The sequence below is a fragment of the Prionailurus viverrinus genome, chromosome C1, assembly GCF_022837055.1.
Source record: "Prionailurus viverrinus isolate Anna chromosome C1, UM_Priviv_1.0, whole genome shotgun sequence".
In the NCBI taxonomy this organism is placed as follows: Eukaryota; Metazoa; Chordata; class Mammalia; order Carnivora; family Felidae; genus Prionailurus; species Prionailurus viverrinus.
The window spans coordinates 123,229,943-123,254,160 of NC_062568.1; positions in this window are offsets into that span (position 1 = coordinate 123,229,943).

The following is a 24,218-nucleotide window of genomic DNA, read 5'->3' on the forward strand; positions in this document are numbered from 1 at the left end:
AAGGATTGTTCTTACTGCTTCTGGAATTATCTCCTACCTTTCCCTCAAAACAATAACACCAAGATCAACAACAAGAAAATTGATCACGTTCTTCCTACAACATTAAGCACAACTGTCTCACGGAGTATTCCTTTACAATTTTCTTTCAGACGTCTGATTATAGCAAAGAGAGCCAGAATATTATATTTGATGTTGGTATGACCTTATGCTTGTGTGGCACTTGATAATCACCTTTGTTTTTCTTTTTTCTTTTTTTTGAGAGAAAGGATGAGCAGATCTCGGAGACAAAACCTTCACAGGTAAAAACATCTAGCCAGAGTTCAACAAGAATATTTTGCTTTTATAGTTATTTTAGGAACCCCCCAGACCAGATTTCTCTTCCCTTTCTGAGCTAAGCTCTCCTTTTATTCTTTCAGTTTCAGGGAGATGGGCATAGAAAAGAGACACACACCAGTTAAAATTTTTTCTTTGTATTTAGCCTCCTTTTTTTTTCTCTCTCTCTCCAAGACAATGCTGAACAACATGGCTATAGTATTGCAGTACTTTAATTCTCTGATCAAAGGTGGGATGACTTCAGCAGGGCCTCTGAACTAAAGTGGGGTGGATATTCAATCCACGGCCTGATAAATGGGCATGATCAGGCAATGGCAGACTAACAGCCTTTATTAACCCCCTGGAAGAATCTACATGCTTGGGTGATGTCCCAACACAATTCTCTAGTTTCATTTTAGTAGAGTCACAGTGACAGCCAGTGTTTCCACTGGAAGCAAGTGGCTTTCTATTCACTATTATAAGTATTAAAAAACAAGAAAGTACAGTTTATGGTTAAGAAACTTTCTTCTAGGATTTTTCCCCCAAATAGTACACGTTTTCTTTCCTTGATGCATTATCTGTATAGTTTGTCTTTGGAAAAGGAGGCATAAATCTTGGTGTAGTTTGCTTAATGGTCACAGTTTGTTACCATCTATTTCCCTCTGCTAAGAAAGAAAACAATTTCTATTTGCATGGGGTGTCAGGAGTCTTCAGGCCATCAGACTCAGGATGGTTCACACTGATACCTTCCATTTTACTGGGTGATACACGTGTGCCATTTTGGACCAGGATGCCATTCTTCCTTGTAACAGAATTACTGATTTAAAGTAATGATATTTAAATTAAATAATCAATACTATGGACAGTACATGGATTTTAACAAAAATCTTCAGGATAATAGATGAAAAATCTGAAATTTAGAGAACCACTGCCTTAGTGGGAAAAGTAAAACTTTCTGTAGCCCAGCATCCTAGGTTGGAATCCCAGGTTTTAGCCCCAACATGAACAATCACCGAATCCTATTTATTAGTTATTATTCTGCAGTTTCTCTCCCAGTTCTTCTTTCTTATGCTGTTTGTTTTCTTCCTCCTAGTTCCCACAGGGAAAAAAAAAAGTACACATCTGGCTCCAACCTACTTTCTGATTCTTATCTTCCACCAAAAAATCCAGTTAAAGTGGGAATTTCCTATTTTTTAAGGGTGACCTGTGTCCACACTGATGTCGGACTTACTAGCACTTACTTGCCTGGTGTGCTGATGGCCCTCTGTCAACTCACCATCACTTCCTCTGTAAGGCAGAGGGGAAGCCAGGAAATGCTTTTTCCAGAATTCCTTTCCCTGAATGGATATAGGATAGTTTGCCAAGAAAAAAACACTAATACAAGAGTAGGAAGGCATAAGGGAAGGCGAAGTCATTATGTTCCAAGCACAGTGGCAGCCAGGCATTGAGAGTCAATGAGCTGGATTCCCCACCCCCAGCCCAGCACACTTGTGAGAACTCCCCCATCTCCATCTAATGCTGGTGGCTTTCTTGACCTTTGATCCCAGTTTTTCCCTTGGTTGTCTAAGCCTCTGGTTCCTATGCTAAACATTTCATACCTGATATACATCAAGTGGCCTTTGCTTTTTAGACTGACACCTAACTGACCCACTTGATATGTTTTTTCTCTTACAAAACCCTCTCTCTAAGTCTTACCCATCAATCAAAGTTCCAGCTTAAATCCTACCTTTCAGAAAATTCTTTTTCTCCTTCTCTCTGAATTAGAGATTTCCTTTCTTCTTCCAAACTTTCTGCTTTTCTAACTTACTTCCCTTCCTTTCTTTTTTCTTTCTATCTCTCTGTGTCTTTCTGTCTGTTTCTCTATTCTCCCTGTCTCGGTATTCCTGTCTCTGTCTTCTCTTTCTTTCTCCTTTTTCTTAACTTCCTTCTTTTCCCTTCCTTCCCTTCTCTTCTTTTTCTTCTTTAAATGCTTTTTGAGCAGCTACCCTTGGGCTGCTTATCTATTATTGCATAACAAACCACCTCAAAGTCAGCACTATAAAATAATAGGGCTATTTCATCATGTGCACAGATTTTTTATGAGTCAGGAATTTGGAGAGGGCACAGAGGATTACTTGTCTCTTGCCACTACTATGAGAGCCTCATGTGGGAAGACTCAGAGAGCTGAACAATCTGGAAACTCTCTCACTCAAATGTCTGGTCTTAGCTGGGCCGATCTCCATGTATCTCAAATTTTCTTATATCATGGCAAGTGAGTTCTGAGAAAGAACATCCCAAGAATTAGAGTCAAGAAGCTAAATATTCTAAGAGAACTAGGAGGATGCTTTTGGCTTTTTGTTTCTTAGCTTTAGAAGTCACATAGGATCACTTTTGCTATACTCTATGGTTAAGCAGACACAAGTCTGTCTAGATCTAAGACGTGGGGATAATGACCTCATTTATTGATGAGGAAGAATCAAAGATTTATGGTGCCATGTTTTAAAATGCTTATACTGTTACAACAAATACTTGGCACCCAGAAAGAGACAAGCAACATGTGCTCGGGGAATCAGAAAAGACAATTTATTTCGCACCAGTGCCGGCCCAACAGAGTCACCTCCAAAGGCTGATCCCTGAGCCCTGGTGCTGGTCTCCTTTTATGGGTGGGATTGCAGGGGCTCAAAGGAAAACAAAAGGCAGGGGAGGGGGGCACTTATCGCTTGTGCTATGTGGGCAGTTGGAGGATGCAGGAGGCAAGCAATATTACAGAAGCCAAAAGCATGCAAGGGGAGTATCTGGCCTTGGACATCTGGCTGGTCCCCTTTTTTATCTGCTTTTGCCAGATTTCCTTCTCAGTACATATATACCAAGTCCCAGTGAGATGCTATGCTTAAAAAAAAAAAAAGATGAAAAATACACTGTCTCTTTATTTCCTCAGGGTACTTTGTTGGTTTGTTTGTAACCATGCAGCAAAACCTTTAATAACATTTTGGACAGGTTCAGCTATGACTGAAACTGGTCATTTCTAAACTTAAGTTGGGTGAATGGCAAGAGTTCAGCGTAATACCATCATTGGACACTGTCAACACAAGTTTGAAGAATGAACGGCCACCTCTTCTTCAGATGTAGGTCCTGGGGCAGTTGACACTGGATGCTGCAGTCAGAAACACGTGGCCATGTCCCTGCTGCGTTTCTGGAGGGCTGAGCCTCTGCTACTCAGGGGGTGTCCTCTCTATGCTGGATCTTGTCCTTTATCTTTTTTCTTTAAAATTTTTATATTTATTTATTTCTGAGAGAGAGAGAGAGAGAGAGAGACAGAGAGAGACAGAGAGACAGAGAGAGATACAGCGCGGGGAAGGGGCAGAGAGACTGGGGGGGGGGGGGTGACCCAGAATCTGAAGCAGGCTCCAGGCTCTGAGCTGCCAGAACAGAGCCTGATGTGGGGCACAAACTCACCAACCAGTGAGATGATGACCTGAGCCAAAGTCAGATGTTTAACTGACTGAGCCACCCAGGCTTCCCATTGTCCTTTATCTTTTTGATGGTGATACTGGGCTCCACCTCCAGGGCAATGGTCTCTACAGTCTGGACTACTGACTGACTAAATGCACTAACACTTTACAATAACAATTTCTTTTTTTGCGTAGTTGTGCATCCGTGGAGATTTTTCTTAAAACATGCATCTTATTGTATATTGCATTGTTATTTTTATATCTAGCATATTTTTCTTGTTAGCATTTTCAGGATATTTAAGTGAATTTTGTACATATGATAGTGGCTGACAGAGTGTCATGTCCCCAGTATGATTTTCACAGACATTAATTGAGTTGGATTTTCTCTGTATATAATAAGAATTTTAAATGTTAAATGTTTCATGGAAATGGCTCTAAATGGTTCATACAATGTTGGTCAGTATCAAATTTTTCAGTTATATTTAGTAACTCTCACAGAAATGGTACAGGTTTATTGCAAACCCATTTCTTCCACAAAGCATAGTGAGCCCTTGTACAACACTGTGCTAGCCACAAGCATAAGCCACAGCCTCGGCGGACATAGATCCTGCCTTCCCAGAGCATACAATGTGAAGAGAGGTACAGATAAGGAACCTTTGGTTATTTATAACCTGTGTTTATTTATAATGCCAGATTGGTAAAGTTCATGTGCACGCGGAACAAAGGAAAGGTGGCAACCAGCTTGAACACAGAGAGGAAAACTTTCAAGGGTGAATGTTATGAAAGTGGGGAGATAGGTAGGAGGCATGAGTATGACTCAGGGATTCAGATAGGACAAGGCATTCCAGACAGAATGAACAGCTTTCTTCGTGAGTAACATGGAGCTGGAAGAGTTCATGCAACTTTTGAGTTCAGTAGAGAAGCAGGAAATGGGGATATGACAGCAAGAGATAAGGCTTAAGAGGGAAACATTAGGGGTGCCTGGGTGGCTCAGTCAGTTGAGCGTCCGACTTCAGCTCAGGTCATGATCTCACAGCTCGTGAGTTCGAGCCCCGTGTCAGGCTCTGTGTTGACAGCTCAGAGCCTGGAGCCTGCTAGGGATTCTGTATCTCCCTCTCTCTCTGCCCCTAACCCACTCGCATTCTGTCTCTGTGTCTCTCAAAAATAAATAAACGTTAAAAGAATTTAAGAGGGAAACATTAAATTTATAATATAAGCTAAGTTTGATTTTTCTTCTGAAGGAAATGGGGATAAGCAGTGAACTAACAGAATCAGAATTATGTTTAGGAACATAGAACAGGTAATGAAAGGCACCCTACAGGGAGAGCTGTGAAAAGGCCAAGAAGTGATAATAGCCTGATTTTTGTAAGCAACACTGAAGATGGAGAAATTTGAATTGGTTTAAAATTTTTTTTTAATTTTTTTAATGTTTACTTATTTTTGAGAGAGAGAGAGAGAGAGAGAGAGACAGAGACAGAGACAGAGTGTGAACAGGGAGGGGCAGAAAAAGAGAGGGAGATGCAGAATCCAAAGCAGGCTCCAGGCTCTGAGCTGTCAGCACAGTGCCCGATGCAGGGCTTGAAATCACAAACCACAAGATCATGACCTGAGCTGAAGTCGGATGCCCAACCGGCTGAGCCACCTAGGCGCCCCTAAAAAACATTTAGAATATAAAATCAGTAGAAACTGGTGACTGAATCTGTATAACAAACAAGTAAATTAAAGCAAAGAACCAAGGATGACTCCAAGATTTTTCTGAGTTGAAGAACTCATTATATGGCAGTGTCATTCATTGAGAATCAGTGTTGGAGGAAGAAGTTTGGAGGGAAGAAGTGGTTCAATGTGGTATATTATGGTAGACACGATACTGGGACCCCAAAGAGGGCCACATCCTGATTGCCAAAAAGGACTTTGCAGATGCAAATAAATTAAAGATTTTGAGGGGGCACCTCAGTGGCTTAGTTGATTAAGCATCTGACTCTTGGTTTCAGCTCAGGTCATGATCTCAGGGTTGGTGGATTTGAGTCCCGCATTGGGCTCTGTGCTGACAGTGTGAAACCTGATTTGGATTCTCTTTATCTCCTTCTCTCTCTCCCCTCCCTCACCCTCTCTCTCCCAAAATAAATAAATAAACTTAAAAAATATATAAATTAAGGACCTTGAGATAAAGAGATTTTCCTGGACAGTACGGGTTGGCCCTATGTAATCATAAGAAGAAGGAGGCAGAAAAGTCAGAGTCAGAGAAGGAGATACAATGATGGAAGCAGAAGTTGGAGTGGTGTGAGAAAAAGCTGGAGGCCAGGAAAGGTAAGGAAATAAATTCTCTCCTATAGCTCCCAGAAAGAACACACAGCCTTGTGGACACACTGAGTTTAGGACTTCTGACCTCCAGAACTGTAAAAGAATAAATTTGTGTCATTTTAAGCTACTGCACTTGGGATAATTTGTTACAAGAGCCATAGAGAAGTAATACAGGCAAGAGTTTTATGCTCCGTGGGATATTCGACTCAGAGGTCTGGTAAGCAATTGGACAGATCTGTCTGATGCTCAGGAGAGAGGGGAAGACCGGGGCATTGAGAATGGAGAAGCACCAACATTGAATTGGTGCTGAAAGCAAGGTGCCTGGCAGAGAATCCATGGATGGGAGTGAAGAGAAGAGTTCCCCAAATAGAATGTAGGGCAACCCTAACCTTTAGGGATGGATAACAACAAAGGAAACTGGTAAGTAGCCTATAAAGTAGAAAGAGTGTAAGAAGAGTGAGAGTCAGGGCAAAATGAAGAAAGAAAATATTTTAACTGTGGGGATTTGATTATTAGTGTCAAATGCCACTAAGAGACATTAGCTCAAAGAAGTTTAAGTAACATATGTATTGAAAAGTGACAACTGGATAGGAAGGAACCATGAGGAGAGAGGTTAAAAAAGGAAGCAAGAGAAAATGCCCTGAACTCCCAGTCCCTTAGAAAGGAGATACTCACTGTACTCAAGTGGAGTTGGGGAGGTGGTGGCTGGGCAGGAGCAGACCTGTCTTTCTCTGGGATGGAAGAAGATGTGGGGACAACAGCAAAGTGGAATGCAGAACAGTGCCCTAGAAAAGGCAGAAAGATCCTTTTTCACTCTGCTCTGATCCCTTTTGATACTTGTCATGATGGCTACTGATTGTATAAAGTTTGATGCATGTAATAAGGAGTAAGTGATTTATGGAAATTTCTAATTTAAATATTCAAAGAAAAGCATGCTAATTTATTTGGGAGAAAAAATCAACAAGACACGTGGAAGTCTCCAAACAATAGAATGGTTTAAATTACTTAATTGGACTCTGGATGGGGTTCACAAGGTCATAGAAATTTGTAACAAACACACACACAAAACAAAACCAAACCAGTGTTACACTAAATGTAATGGAAAAAATAACTTAAACAGGAATATAACTCTGGTGGACTAGGAAATCATGAAAGGTTTTAGTTCAACACTCATGAGAAAAGGTAAGGTGATGTTTTAAACAATTGAGAGCATTCAATTTAATCAGTCCCTTATCAAATATATATTAATCGCCTATTATCTGCCAGTAACTGCCAAATAAGGAAGGGTAAACTATTAGGAAATAGAGGATATGAGTGCTATAGTATTTATTATTTATCTCCCACTGAAACTGTGATTGACTATGTAAGTAACATCCTTACCACATCCTTATCTTGGTTACACAGATTTTAAGAGTTGGTTTAAATGATGGGATGTTTTATTTATTGAGCCATAAAGCAAAAGGAATTATGCTACAAAACAGAAAGACACACACACACACACACACACACACACGCACACTAGTTTAGATTACCTTAAAGACAGGTAAGCAAACGGGTGCAAAACAGGCAATTTTACTTATGTGCAGCAGGTATGTAGCTGTGTATCTGTGTATGTATGCATGTATCTCTGTCTCTATATAGATAGATACATATATTAAACATGAAAGAATGTGCATGACCTGTTTGGTATAAATTGGTATAATCAAAGTTTCTCTTATAAAACTAATCTTTTCTAAATATTTTATTTGATCAATCCACATCTATAAGTATTACATAAAAGAGAGACCAACCTGTGAAATATACTGTCAAGCATCAGAGATTAAATTGGTTTGTTCTGTGATTCTGTAAAGTGCACACAAGAGAAATGATATGGAAGTGTTTAGGGAGGTGAATGATAATGGGAGGGTCTTGGCAGTTTGCTCTGGAGAGCGGTGAAGCAAAGCTAAAGGGAAGATTCAGAAGCTCTCTAGCATAAGGAAATAAAAGAAAGTAATCAAAAGTTGAATATTTTTCCCTTGGCAAAATAGGCAGTTTCACTGAATCCTTCCTGAAATAATTGTAAGTTGGAAATAGGTGAACTTGAGTCATGGTAATCAATTGAAGGGAATTAAATGTGTCATCTTGATGACCAACAAAAATGAGAAGAGATAATGCATGAATTTAGCTAGTTTTAGAAACTGGATCAAAGCTCATGGTCTGAATAAAACAACAACGACAAAAATGAATCATCTTAAAATGAGAACTTGTTATATTTATTGGTATAAATATGCATTGTCTACATATACAAACACATTTCTATAAAAGTTGATAATGTCTTTTAATTCTTTGGTGATATTTTACATATAACAGAGCCCTTCTCTTTACGGTTAATACTGTATAATCAGAACACATAAAATAGAATTTTTATCCTTGATTTACAAATTCTCCCCATAAAAAGCACTCAAATAAATAAACCCGATTTTGCAGGTAATCTTGGAATTCTATTTAGCAAATGACGCATAAGAAATTTATTTTGCCAATTTTCATGGAGTGACTCTCCTGACGATTTCTCTTAGACCTAAAAATTCTTAAGAACAAAAGTTCTTTTCGGCCTTAGCAGACTGTCCCACCAATGGCCTTTTGCACAGGAAGGAGAAACGAGGAAGAGAAATTGTTAGGAGTGCTACCCTTATAATCAAATGTGGCTTTGGAAAAAAAAAAAACCTCAGAAAGTAACCCTTATCCTTGGGAAATAATGACCACTTTACCTGAGTGGGCTAATGCCTGGAAGGAAGCCTTTGGATAATGAGTTCTACTAGAGGGGTATCTGCTCAGCTTTTATCAAGGAGGCAGATGATGAGATAGGGAGCTGAAGCCTAGTTGAATGAATATAAGCTCTATGCTGGAAACTAGGTCAGATATATTGTTTCCATTTGAAATAAGGGGCTCTCAAGAACCAGAAATTTTTTGGGAGAATGCCTAGAAATGTACAGCAAGTAGACATATTTCTGACGAATTTTGCAGCCCCTTTGAAGCTGGCCTGCCTTGACCTCCATTAGCAATAGCCACACAATGATGCCGAGACATAGACGTTTTGGAATTCGCTCTTTTAAACCAATCCAAGTGTTGTTTTTTCTTTTGCGGCTATAACAATGGTTGTGGTCTGAGAGGTATAAGCACTATTACACATACTGTGTTCTATGTTAGCAAGTGTTAAACAATGAATAATATAATGGGAGATATATATTTAAGAATGCCTACAGGCCCTTATCTTTCCACTCCACAGTGTGGAATGGTTTATTTTTAATTATTTGAAAGCAAACCTTGGCTAATCAGAATTCTTTCTTTTAAGTTTTTTTCACACTAAATTTACCACATACTTTCCATTTAAATAATTTTTCATCTATCTGGGCTTAAAAACTATGAGTATTTTTCTTAAGTGTGAAAAGTTATTACCCTGTAGACTAATTAGACAGCCATCCTTAGCTTTCCTAAATGAGTTTAGAAAAAAGAGGACCCATAGTGACAAATACAAATTTGAAGATAGTTCAGTTTAAAGTGGAAGTTTTATTGGAAATGATGTCATTGAAAGGAAGCATTACTTAGAAATAGATTCTTATATTAAGTCTGTCTTTGTGGCAAAGGTACTTACATGCATTCTATAATGGCGTCTCTTTTTCTTTTCCTATAATGTTCATTAAGGTTTGTTTCAATAAAACATTTCCTACTCTCTAAACTCATTTGTTAAGGATAGCAGATTCATTTGCTAATGTTTGTGTTAACTCTTATGATTCCATTGCTCAAGAGTTGAAAACCTAACAGGGTTTGAAAAGCTTTAGGTATATATGGTTCTTTCTCAATGTTTTTATGGAAATATAGGTAGCATTCTATGTGACATGAATTGCTGATGATTGAAAATTTATTTTAAAATTGGAGTGGAAGTAAGAAATTGAGAGGACATGTGGAAGAATTTTTTTAATAAAAAATATGAGCTTTTATGAGATCAATATGATTACACAATGGTAGCTATAGTAATAGTAATAACAATATCTACTCTGAGCACTGAGGTCAACAGAATTAGTTAAGCGTTTATAGAAGAAATGTATAGGAATGTAAGTCAGGATGGTTTCTTTGATCTGAAATTGAGCAAATGTGTTCTAACATCTTTTCTCAGTGTTGAAAGCAGCAGGCCTAACTACATGCTGGAGAAAAATATTTCACTAGTTTTCCACAGACAGCCTTCACCAGGGCGCTATCAAAGCCAAACTCAAAACTGTGTGGTCAGGCTTTAAAAGCATCATTGCTACATGACAAAAAGTCTTTCATAAATGCCAAATGTACCATGGTTTAACCACTTACCAAGTGGCCTTCTGTAGTGTAATGCAACATTAATCATATCAAACAGAGAAAAGAATTCAGAGCTAAACCTGTCTTTTTATGTGTCAATTGAAATACTTGGCTTGATTTAATTAGTCTCAGTTGCTTTTGATGGAAGGCTAGGGAGATCGTGAGGAAGTTGCCTGGTACATTATTAATTCTCCACATCTTTATTGTCGTGCCAACCCTATTTATCCCATTTCGAATTCTCCATGTCCCCTTCCCTGGCAGTGACAGCTGTTAGGGCTGTTGTGGCCACTTTTTTTTTTTCTTTCCTGTTAAGAGGGCAAGCAAGCAGTTGCTGTTCTTTCCAATGCCCAGTAAAGGAACAGTGGGAGCCTAGTGGCTGAGCAGGCCCCTCTCAGTGTGTCAGCGGTCTCTCCTTCGGGAAGTGATCAAGTTCTGCTCACTCAAGAAGCTGGACTTTGACATTGTTCTTTGACTTGACAACCTAAAATCCTTCTTTGCTTTCCTGGATGAGCTTGTAATGACCTCTTTCTAAAGTCAAAATATTGACTGTTACTTCCACATTCAATCACAGGTTGTCACATTTGAGCAGCGGTGTTTTCCTCCCAGAATTCTGCGGATGCCCTTGCCCATTCATGTTCTGCTTATTGCATTCCTGCACATATCCATGGTGTGTGTGTCTGTACAAATTTGAAGAATGATCACTTGCAGGTAACCATGATGGATCAAGATACTACATGGCACTCTCATGCCTAGAATAATAATTTTTCTTCCAGTTTCAATAAAAATCAGTGATTTTCTTATGTAAGTGAAATTTTCATGCTTCTCACATTTTTATTTTATTGACTTCCAGCTCCAGATTTCTCTTTTACTGAGGCACCCTCCCCATCAATTGCAAACTGTCAACCAAGTTTACACAATATTGCCTTCCTTCCATCACTGAGTCCCATTCAACTAAATACATCATACAGAAACATCAGAACTAGGAAGAATCACCATGGACAAATAATATTAAGGCAGAGTTGGTTTGTGTTATTTTGTTTTTGTTTGTTTGTTTGTTTGTGTTTTTTTGGCCCACCTTAAGGGTTATTCCAAATGAGCTAGATTAAAATGACTAGTGCTGAGACATGTCTTTTCAAAAATAACCTCTGCAACTGGGAGAATATAATTCATGCTTTTGTCAGACTTACACTCAAGTATTTATTTTGTCAAGATGTATGATTCAAAGTTGGATAGTGCTTTTTTAAAATATATTTTTATCATTATTTTCAAACATTGTGAAGTGGTTCTCATTGAGTTTATTTACATAATTCCTTAAGCCATGATTATTATGTAAGTAAGTCTTTTGATTTTTAAATATTTTTAAAATTTTTATTCTTTTTTGGAAAGAGCACAAGTGAGGGAGGAGCAGAGTGAGAGGGAGGGACAGAATCCCAGGCAGGTTCCATGCTCGGCTCAGAGCCCAATGTGAGGTTCCATCTCACATCGGTGAGGTCATGACCTGAGCCAAAATCAAGTCAGATGCTTAACCAGCTGAGCCACCCAGGCACCCCTGGAAATAAGACTTTTGAATCCTCATATGAATGCTGAATGAACCAAGCCTCATAAGGGTCAAATAACTTGCTCATGTGAGAGGCAGAGATGGAATTTTCATCCAGATTTTTGACTAAGAATAATATTTTCCCCATTATATTCTAGCTTCTGATTTTGTTCAGACCATATTTTTGGTGATGTTTCTTTAAATAATCATGAGGGAAAAAGACTAACAAGAGTGGGTTTTGTTGTGGTTCCAGACTTAAATTGTTTTACATATTTACTCCCAACAATGTAAAGTTTAAGATTTCCGCATTAAACATTTGGAGAAATAGGGGTGCCTGGGTGGCTCTGTCGGTTAAGCATCTGACTTCGGCTCAGGTCATGATCTCATAGTTCGTGAGTTCAAGCCCCGCGTCGGACTCCATGCTGACAGCTCAGAGCCTGGAGCCTGCTTCACATTCTGTGTCTCCCTCTTTCTCTGCCCCTTCCCTGCTCATGCTCTGTCTCTCTCTGTTTCAAAAATAAATAAACAGTAAACAAACAAACAAAAAAAACATTTGGAGAAATAGATAGGTAAGTGTGATAGTGAAGACCTTGACATTAATGCCGCATAAGGAAAAATTATGAGGTTGGGATGTTTAATTGATAGAATGAAAGACAAAGATACATGATATTTGTTACAAATATTTAAAGAGCTGTAATGTATAAGACAGGGCTGTATTTTGTTTCTTTTGGAGGGAAACGCAGGACCCTTTGGAGAAACAAAAGGAAATGGATCCACATGCAAATATTTACATAGATGTAAATGATAGGAAGAAAGATAATTAGATAGATAGATAGATAGATAGATAGATACATACATACATACATACATACATATTACAGGAAATATTCAAGCAGGAGACTCATAGAGGAATTTTATTGCTTTATTGTTTTTTTTTCAGAGTAAATCACCCATATCTGAGTTCATTAGAATGAAGAATTAAAATACTTTTCCAGGTAGGAGGAGCAAATATTGGTGAACAATCATGTCTATGAGAAATTCATTGTAGAATCTTGTTTTTAAGTTTTTATTGTATTCATTTTCTTTGATTACCAATGTTGTTGGTTTTTAATATTAGGTTTCTTCACATGTTTTGAAATTTTGGTTTTCAGACTCATCTAAGGTTTTGATATGTTTTTCTCTTTGTCTGAGCTTGTCACCAGGGACTCACTAACAAGCCACAATAACCCAGTTTTCTAGCCCTGCTTACAAGTGCTGATTGCCACCAGAGACTAAGGTCAAATGCCAGAAGCCACAAACTCCAAACAAGCCTCCATGACCCAATTTTTGACTGGTTTGATCCAGTTCAGACTCTGTGCTAACCCTCCAGATGACCGGGGGATTATTACCACCTACAGTAAAACCTTGGATCGCGAGTAACTTGTTCTGCAAGTGTTCCACAACATGAGCAAACATTTCTAATAAATTTTAACTTGATAAATGAGCAGTGTCTTAAAATAGTAATAGTATGTGCTGCTGAACGTCACATGATCACAGCTGAGCCAATGGTTCTTCTGTCTCTGTCTCTGTCTCTGTCTCTGTCTCTGTCTCTGTCTCTCTCTCTCTCTATGGGATTGTGGATGATTGTCTTCCATGCTTGGACACTTGGTCTCAGGCCATGATGTTTGACAGAAATGAGTGATTTTTCAGAACATTAGAAGGTGCCCACAACTGGCACTAGTGTATTTTTTGTCACTTCATATCCATTCTGTTACCCTATGTCTTTTGATTGGAGCATTGAGTCCATTGACGTTTAGAGGGAGCACTGAAAGATATGAATTTATTGTCACTATGTTTCTTGTAGAGTTGGAGTTTTGGTGGTGGTCTCTAGTCCTATCTAGTCTTTGCTGCTTTTCATCTTTTTTTTTCTTTTTTTTCCTCTGTCTTTTCTCCCCTCAGAGAGTCCCCCTTAAAATTTCTTGTAAGGCTGGTTTAGTGGTCACTAAAGGTCACTCCTTTAATTTTTGTTTGTCTGGGAAACTTTTTATCTCTCCTTCTATTTTGAATGACAGCCTTGCTGGATAAAGAATTCTTGGATGCATATTTTTCCGATTTAGCACATTGAATATAACCTGCCACACTTTTCTGCCCTGCCAAGATCTGTCTTCCCTTGTAGGTTAAGGACTTTTTTTCCCTCTTTCTGCTTTCATGATTCTTTCCTTGCCTGAGTATTTTGTGCATTTGACTCTGATATGCCTTGTTGATGGTCGGTTTTTGTTGAATCTAATGGGAGTTCTCTCTGCTTCCTGGATTTTGATTTCTGTGTCTTTCCCCAAGTTAGGAAAGTTTTCCACTATAATTTGCTCACATGACCCTTCTACCCCTTTTTCTCTCTCTTCATCTTCTGGGACCCCTGTAATTCTGATGTTCCTTTTTAATGACTCACTGATTTCTCTAATTCTTAAATTGTGCTCTTTTGCCTTAGTCTCCCTCTTTTTTTTTTCTGCATCATTATTCTCCATAAGTTTGTCCTCTATATTGCTGATTTGCTGCTCTGCCTCATTCATCGAATGCAATCCATTCAAGATTGCAGCTCAGTTATAGCATTTTTTATATCATCCTGACTGGCTTTTACTTCTTTTATCTCTGTAGAAAGGGATTCTAATCTATTTTTGACTCCAGCTAGTATTATTATTATCATGATGCTAAATTCTGGTTCAGACATCTTGCTTGTATCTGTGTTGATTAAGCCCCTGGCTGTCATTTCTTTCTGCTCTTTCTTTTGGGGTGAATTCCTTCATTGTGTCATTTTTAAGGGAGAAAAGGAATTAATAAGGTAAAAACTAAAATTAAAAAATTAAAAACAACACACACACACAAATTGAGTAAATGATGCTAGATCCTAAGTGTGTTTTGGTATGGGTGTTGAAAGGAGCTTGATAGATTAGAGAAAAAAAGGAAAGAAAAAAAAAAGGAAAACGTTTGAAAATTTGAAAAAATGAATACAATGAAATAAAATGAAATGATGGAAGTAAAATAGAACTTGAAAAATTTACCAAAAAAATAAAAAATATAGTAGAAAAAAATGAAAGACATATTTTTAATAAAAATTTAAAATAAAAATAAATTTTTTCTCTTTCTGTATTCAAGAAAAAGAAAAGCAATGAAAAAAAAAGAAAATTGAATAGATGGACCAGCGAACAGACTGAAATACAACTGAAATTACTTTGTTTTCCCCCTAGAAGTCAAATCATGAAGCGGTTTACAGTCCGTAAACTGAGCACATGGAGAGACTTCTGTTCCTGAAGAGCGAGGTTGGCAGTTGGGCAGGGCTTAGTGTAATGGCTCCGTTCTCCACTAGATGGCGCTGCTTAGCCTACTGGGGTAGATTATTGTGGTGCTTGTAGGTGTGTATGCGCATGAACGCGGGGGTTGAAAATGGCGTCACTCAGATACCCAGTCTCGGAACTCTGTTCTCCCTGATCTATAATGGCACACCCTTTGTCTCTGGCTTCTGTCCACTCCCCATTTTTACCCTGTCTGTGACCAAGCCCTAGGCAGCACCTCCCTCCTGAGTTTCATCTCAGATGTGGCTGTTTTTCCCGACCCCTTATTTCTCAGGGACTGTGGCTTTGACCTGTTCTGCTCCTCTGCAGGAAGGTCTCACCGAGCAATGGCCGGGTGCCGGCTGCGCCCAGGAACGTTCGCAAGACCGTGCTGCTGCCAATGCCCGGAGACTATTGCTGGGTACTAGCCTGCCCCAGAAAAAGTTCACATGATTGTGTAGCAGCAGCATTTCAAGGTTTATGGAAAATCGCAACACACCTCTGGTACCAGGCTGCACCCTTTACCATCTTGTTCCAGCACGAGTGAACGTGGTTGTTCTTCTGGGTCCACTGGGGCCTTTGCCTTGACACAGCCTCTGCCAGATATCCTCCCAGCAGGGGAACCGACTCTCCCCATGTGGCCTGAAGACCCCCAGACTTCACTCTGCTCCTGAGGATTCACCCTTCTCAGCAGAGCACCACCAGGTATCAGCTGCGGAGTTTCAGATTCTGCTCTCCTCCTGTATAGAGTCTTAATGGAATTTAAACCCTCTCCTTTATCCTTCCTTTTTAGTACAGTCCCTGCAGCTGTTTCCACTTTTCCACTTTCTCTCCAGCTGCTTTTGGGGGGGGGGTGTTTTTCTCATACTCTGCTCCCCACCCACCCTCCATCCTCTCTTTGCAAGCAAAAACAGCTCCCTGCCTTCTGTAGCTTCTCTCTCCCCCAGTTCACCACTCTGTGCCAGGTACCTGCTGAGTTCTGTGGTTCAGGTTGTGCAGATTGTTGTGTTAATCCCCAAATCAGTTTTCTAGGAGTGCAGGATAGTTTAGTGTTGATCTGACTGCATTTCATGGACGCAAGACACAAAAAACTTCCATGCTGTTCCACCATCTTGGCTCTCCCCCTATTTTTTGTCACTTCAAATTACCTATGGACGGTCCTTTGCTTTTCCACACAAGAGTAAGTTTAGGAATGCTTTGCTTCATTCTAAGTAAGGGTGTCTGCAGGTAGAGACCCTTTCCTCTGCTGTCTTATTGTCAGTTACATTAAATACAGTATATGACAAGAGTTAATAATACTGGACTGTAGTCAACATCCATTAGTGATAGTGAAAGCCATCCTACGCAATAACCCTCCTCCCTTGTGTCTCCCTCACACCAGCCACGAAGGTTTTCAAAGGTAAATCCAGGTTAATTTGTTTATTTTACTTCATATTTTGTATTTTCTTTATGATTTTGTATTATATTACAGAGTTATAATCATTTTATATGAATATTTTTGGGTTGTAGAAGGAATCATCTGAGCTTCCATTATTTCTTATGGGGAAATTCGCTTTGATATACAAGTGCTTTGGATTACAAGCATGTTCCTGGGATGAATTATGCTCACATACCAAGGTTTTACTATCATTGTAATAACAAAAACACATCGACCGGTGCCAGGACAGATTCTACTGTGTCCACTTAAAGGAAGAAAACAGGTGGCACTCTAATTTAGAGAAGTCTCCTCTCTCTTCCCTGAAAAACCCCAAGGTCAGCTTTTTTACCAATCCTTAATTACCCTAACCCTACAAAACTATGACAGTGAGACCTACTGGGAAAGAAAATGTCGTATTTATTTATTTATTTATTTATTCATTCATTCTTTATTTAAAAAAGAATTTTAATTCCCGTACAGTTAACATACACTGTGATATTAGTTTCAGGTGTACAATATAGTGATTCAACACTTCTATACACCACCCTGTGCTTGTCATGACAAGTGCACTTCTTAACCCCCATCACCTATTTAACCCAATCCCCCACCTCTCCCCTCTGGTAACAGTTTATTTTCTGTAGTTAAGAGTCTGTTTCTTGCTTTGTCTCTCTCTCTCTCTCTCTCTCTCTCTCTCTCCCTCTCCCCCGCTTTGTTTTCCTTTGCTAATTTGGTTTCTTTCTTAAATTCCACATATGAATGAAATCATCTGGTATTTGTCTTTCTCTGATTTATTTTGCTTAGCATTATACTCTTTAGCTCTGTCCATGTCATTGAAAATGGCAAGATTTCATTCTTTCTTATGACTGAAGAATATTCCATTGTTTATATACAACCAGATTTTCTTTATTCATTCATCTGTTGATGGACACTTGGAAGAAGGTGCCGTTAGAGCATGAGTTCCCTTCTCCATTCTCTGGCCGTTGAATAAGTTACCTGTTTGCCATCAAATACTGTTTTGTTATTTGGCTATTTGGCCAATGGTATTGAGTAGGGAAAGAACCTATCACTTCAGTAAGAAGCTTATCATGACCTATAATCTGTTCAGGAATGCTCAGTTGTGGGGCCTCTAAATCAGAACAGGCTCAATTTGCTGCTCCTCTGGAATAATATTGGGGAAACCACAGATTCCGTTGTTAAGTCACCAGCTTGGCATTTATTTTCTCTTTAAAAAGTTTTATTTATTTATTTTATTTTGAGAGTGAGAGAGAGCACACATAAATGGGGGAGGGACAGAGAGATAGAGGGAGAGAGAATCCCAAGCAGGCTCTGTGGTGTCAGCACAGAGCCCACACGGAGCAGGATCTCACAAACTGTGAGATCATGACCTGAGCGGAAATCAAGAGTCAGATGCTTAACCTACTGAGCTACCTGGAATCTCCCATTCTGTTTATTGTCTGATATTGAAATGCTCACCCAATGTTTGTTTGATTCATAACTATGGGTTATATTTGTTCCTTTCCCTTTGATTTAAACTTTCTATACCATTTTACTGCTCATCTATCACTAGTAGTAGGATACTAGCATTATTCAACATGGTAGTTTACTGCTTTTAATTGATAAACTTAAAATTTAAAATTATTTTTATTATTGAATTAGATTTTTTGCCATATACTATTTTTTCCCCTTTTCCTCCTTACCTACATATCTTTTATTGGTTCTTTCCTGCCATGGAAATTACACATTCTAATTGTAGTGTTACATAGAGTAAGTCTCATATATATATTATTTTTTGTTTTCAACTTCCTAAGCTTAACAATGTTTATATCTTAGCCCAAATAAGATGTATCCATACCCTCATTTCCTTCTCATTTCCTCCAGGCTACCCACCTACCACTACTCCCTCTACTTTGCTGTCATATATAATTTTACGTTGTTTGGATTAATTACCGTGGTGTGGTTTGGATTGATATATAATATAATGGTAGATTTTTACTAAATTACCACACACCCTTATCAATCCCCTAGATTTGTTTATGTTTTTCCAAGAATGTTTCCACAGATGGTTTCTGTGTGCCAAACCTTTTTAAGCTTTGTATTCTTAGGTTCGTCTATAGACTGATATATTCAAATGTCAGTTTACCTAGATATAATGCTCAGAATCAAAACTTCTTCCCTCTAAATATTTTTTAAACTTTTTAAAAATGTGTGTTCATTTATTTATTTATTTATTTATTTAGAGAGGGAGCAAACAGGGGACAGGCAAAGAGAGGTAGAGAGAGAATCCTAAGCAGGCACCACACTGTCTGCATGAAGTTTGATGTGGGGCTCAAACTCATGAACCATGAGATCATGATCTGAGCTGAAATCAAGAACCGGATGCTTAACCCACTGAGCCACCCATGTGCCCCCTTCTAAATATTTTTATATATCACTCCACTCTCTCTTTTGCACCTAGTCTTGCTCTTGAGGTTTTTTTTTTCTTTTTTTGCCACTCTAATTTGACTTTCTTTTTAACAATCTACTTTTTCTGAAAAACAACAATTTTCTCTTTTTCTTTAGTGTTCTTACATTTTTTATAATATGTTTAGGCTCCATCTAGATTGTTGAATTATGTTTATATTATAGTTTTTGCCTTTTTCAATTATCTAGTTACTCTCTTGTGTTACAGGAATATTAGCCACATTGGCTGGTAATGTCTAATCAGGTTGAAAAGCTAAAACCCAAGTCCTAGTATATACACCTTCTGGTAGATTTAGAATGTGGGTGTCAGACATGGATGCAACATAAGATAGAGACCTCTTATTTGAGCACTTTATGTTTTCCATATTTTCTATTCGTCATTATATTCTTTAACAATTTTCTCTTTTGGGTTTAATTCTTCAGCTCTCATTCATGGAAGGAGTGGAAGATAGCACAGGGACTGCTCAGGGACTTGATATGTTGTTTTGATTAGTTATCAGTTGCTCTCCATTTCAGCTGTACATTTTATGACATAACTATGGTGCTTTTTGGTTACTGTCATAATTTTTTGGCTCTTACTGGTCATGGGAGTGAGGGAAGACAAAACAATGATCTTCCCAGGACAGTATGCAGTTGGGCGAAATAGGACAACCTAAATGCTGTCTCGCAACCCATTCTTCTCCTGAGGCATCAGACCATCTGTTCCAGAAGACTACAGCACACTTCCATCTAACACACACACACACACACACACACACACACACACACACACACAAACCTCTACCTTTTCTTTCTTAATACTTCTCACAGATTTACATTTTGTTTTATCAATGTTACCAATTCCTTCGATCTCTCCTGTGATACCTTCAAACTTGGACCAGGGTGGGTGTGAGGAAACAGGAGTTTATCATCTTTCCAAGGACTAAAATTGTGCCAACTCAATCTGGCACCTTATTGTATGTTGAGGATGTCCTCTGGGACCCAAGCAGGTATTAGAGATTTTATAATATGCATCTCATATTTTTCAGTATAGATCCAATTTGCTTAAGCAAACCAAATGTATGAAAATTGTGATTTATGCACCAGTTAAATTAGTGAGTGATTATTTGTCTCACAAAACAATTTGCCATGAAATTCCTCTAAATAGCAAACTTCCCTAGTGCATTTGAATGTGATATGATTCATAAATTTCAGCTTATATCCAGTCTCCGGGAATACAGGTTTGAGAAAGCACTATAGGGAGCTTAGATTTTTGCCCTGTCAGCTATGAATAAATGAATGGTTCCTTCATTTCTTTTTTTTCCCTCTGTTCCTTTATTCTTGCATGCAGTCTGCCATTCCCATGTTTGAGTCGGGTGTGATGCTATTGTGCCAGCTCCAAACCTGCCCTTCCATACTCTGCTTTGTGATACTGGTGCTGGAATTCTGCCCACCACATTTCTGTTCTGCCAGCTCAGAGCTGGCTCTATGTTAAAATGGGATTTGAGAGGGAGACTGGAGAGCTGGGAGAGGAAGAGATTTCCTCCACTTCCTCTGAGTCCCGGACACAGGGCTGTCCCTCCCTAATACTAAGCCTGGAGATCCTTCAGCCAAACATCTCTTTGTCCTTAGAGGTATGAAAGTCAGCTGTGTGAGCTCTTCTCCAGCTGCTAAGTTTAAGTCACTAACCTCTTCCCTTTGAAATATCGCTCCTTTTGCAGTTGTCATCTCCCTGATGCAGTAATATTTGCTTTCTACACTTTATTTTTTCTTTATTTCTTTTTTCTTTCTTTCTTTGTTTTTAAACATTTATTTATTATTGAGAGACAGAGAGAGACAGAGCATGAGCAGGGTAGGGGCAGAGACAGGGAGACACAGAACCTAAGCAGGCTCCAGGCTCTGAGCTGTCAGTACAGCACCTGATGCGGGGCTTGAACTCATGAACCGTGAGATCATGCTCTGAGCTGAAGTCGGACGCTTAATGGACTAAGCCACCCAGGTGCCCCTGCTTTCTATACTTTCATTGCTTCAGTACAATGTGGTTAAAATAACTGATAGCTTATATTTTCTGACTGGAGCTAGACAGATACAATATTCAACATTATTTTCCATTTTTATTTAAAAATTTTTAACTTTTATTTCTTTTGAGAGAGAGAGATCAGGGGAAGGGCAGAGAGAGAGGAAGGCAAATGATCTGAAGCAGACTCTGTGCTGACAGCGCAGAGCACGATGTGGGGCTCGAACTCATGAACCATGAGATCATGACCTGAGCTGAAGTCAGACACTCAACAAATTGAGCCATGCAGGTGCCCCCATATTTTCCATTTTTAAAAATATTTGCTGTGTCAGATGTTGTGCTCGTCATTATTAATCATGGTCAAGTCTTTCATGCCCTGTGCATTATGGCTTTTTAGACACACATTACACATTCAGAAACTATTTTATTGTTTTTATTTTGTACTTGCATTTCTATAGTTTGTGGGGTTTTTTGTACTTTTATGTATGTGGGGGAAGGTTATACGAAGCAATTAATGTGATCATAAAATGGAAATAGGATCCCTTGACATGCATACAGTGATCTACAGATTTCAAAGTACCTGCATACACATTATATTGTGTGAAATTTCAGGGCAGCTACTATCCCCATTTTACAGATAAGAAAACTTGAGATTCAGAGAAGTTTTCTTCAAACTTTCTCTTTCAAACCTCAAGTCCTTATTCACTGCAAAAAAAAAAAAATTTAAAAAAGCCTTTTCAACCATTAAATTTTTAAAACACAAAAGCAACATGAGACTAAAATCATGTGTATTTTTAAGTTTTTCATTCTTCTACAGCATGGGAAAATGGCAATCATATAGTTTAGAAAAAAATATGAACACATTTGTGACAGGATATTAAGATACTTTTGGTGAGTCAACGATCTGTGTGTGTAATAAAGAGACAGAGAGGGAGGGAGGGAGGGGGAGAGAGAGAGAGAGACAGAGAGAGAGAGAGAGAGAGACAGAGAGAGAGAGAGACAGAGAGACAGAGAGAGAGAAACTCAGGAAAATATGGCAAATTCCATCTCTGGAAAAAACACCGGTCCTGAAGACTAGGGAAAGGCCATAATCTATTCTGTCTTCCATTGAAAACCCATTCTGTTTAATTCAACTGTAATACTAATATCTTGGGCTTCCTCATAACACAAAACGTATAAAACTTGACAGTCCCTTACAGCCCATAAAAAACTATACTTTCTAGGCTCACACCCAAAAAGTAATTCTGGTTGTATGTGGGTGTGACAAAACCTCTTAAGTGTAAAAAAAAAAATCAAAATTTTTCTCCAAATTCTTTAGTGAAATTGATTCTCCAGGGTGATGCAACAGATTTATATTTCTGGCTATCATTTTCCCCTAATACATTGCTGCACAAGTCTTGGTGGGGTCCCATATTAAAAATTACAGCCTTAAAACATTTTCAAAATCAGGTCTCAGAAACACTACAATAAGCCATATTGTTCATTTATTGTCAAAATTATTTCAAAGAGCTATCGTTTTATAGTTTTAATAGGGATAAATATAGTAGGAGTAAGTCTTCAGCGTTCCTACTGCTAGCTTTCCTGTATAAGCCATTTTTTGATTGTGGAGATGCTTCCTCTACTAACTAAACATCCCTAAATATACTGAAATGTTTTCTTTGTGTTTCTCCAAGTAGTGACTCAGAGTGTCAGGGTCAGATAGAGCATCAGAGAGTACTCAGAGGACATTTGAAACACTTAATCTCACTTGCTCTTCTGAAGATTGCTTTTGAAATGACATTGACCAAATATGGAGGATTATGAAGGACAGAAGGAGCCATTGTTAAACTTCCTTTGTCTTGGATTATATTCCTCAAGTGATCTCCCTTTTAAATTGGTCACAAGATTTTCAATACTCCCCCTAAAGCTGGTTTTTTACTTTCCCATCCCCTTTTACTGTTTTGAATATAAGTTCTACTTCATTGTTTAAGCCAGAATCTGATTTCAAAGTAGGACATTACTTTGACATAAATTACAGCATGCTAGAGTGCTTAATCTTCTCAGTCTGATTTTATTGCTGCCCTGTATAAATAACACATAATAATTCTGTTTTATTAATATAGTGATCCATCTTTATTGCCCTGTGCTTGTTAATGAAGATTGAAAATGAAGGTCCCTAACTATAAATTAGAAGTGTTTAAACAACTGACAGAAATTATTCAAGTTTTCAAGTATTAGATTAAGCTTTGTTTTATTGGATATATTTACAGATAGAGTTCTGAATCCTCTGTGATGTTTTTGTTGTTTGGAGAAGATTATGTTCAGTTACATGCCTAGGTATGCTTAGAAATAAAGTATTCATTTATTAGGCTAATTGCTCAATTGGCACATATTAAATTTAGGGGAAGGTTCTAAGGTGAGCTCTACTGAGCTACTAGGATTCGATTAATCCTATTTCATGGGTCAAGAAAACCTCAAACTGAACCACTGAGCCTGGAAGATAATCAAGAGTTTGAGTAGACCTCTAAAGGTCAGCAGTTGAAATACAGGAATAAAGAAAAGATTTGTGAAAACTTTCCTCCTTAATTCACCTGTTACCGTTTACCTTCTTGTGACTACTTTATGGTGACAATGAACTATGTTATGTTATTTAGAATGTCCTGAACTTTCTTTTACCTCATGTTTTTTGATGTGCCTTTACCATTGACTATAATACTCTCAAATGGCCACCCTCTTCTACACACTGCTAGTGCCACGAGCCTACCTTAGTTGCTTACAGGAGCTCTTTCAAATCTCAGCTTACATGATCTTTCCTTAGGGCCATCTTTTCAGTTCCCAAGACTAAGATAGGTTCCTGTCCTTTATATTCCTGTAATATCCTGTTCTTTCCCCTATTGTAATGTTTACCAATGCATTTGGTTATATGTTACTTTACTTGCCTGCATTCTCCATTGTAATGTAGACTTCTTGAAGGTGGGGATGGATGGAATCTTATTCTAAGTGTATTCCTAGTACCTATCATGGTATCTTACACATAATAGGTATTGAATACTTATCTTTTTATTTTATTGACATTAGCAGGTGAGAAAAGCACAGAATAAATCCAAAATGTAGAGCCCCTACAAGACACAGTGGTGGTTTTATACTGGTTAAA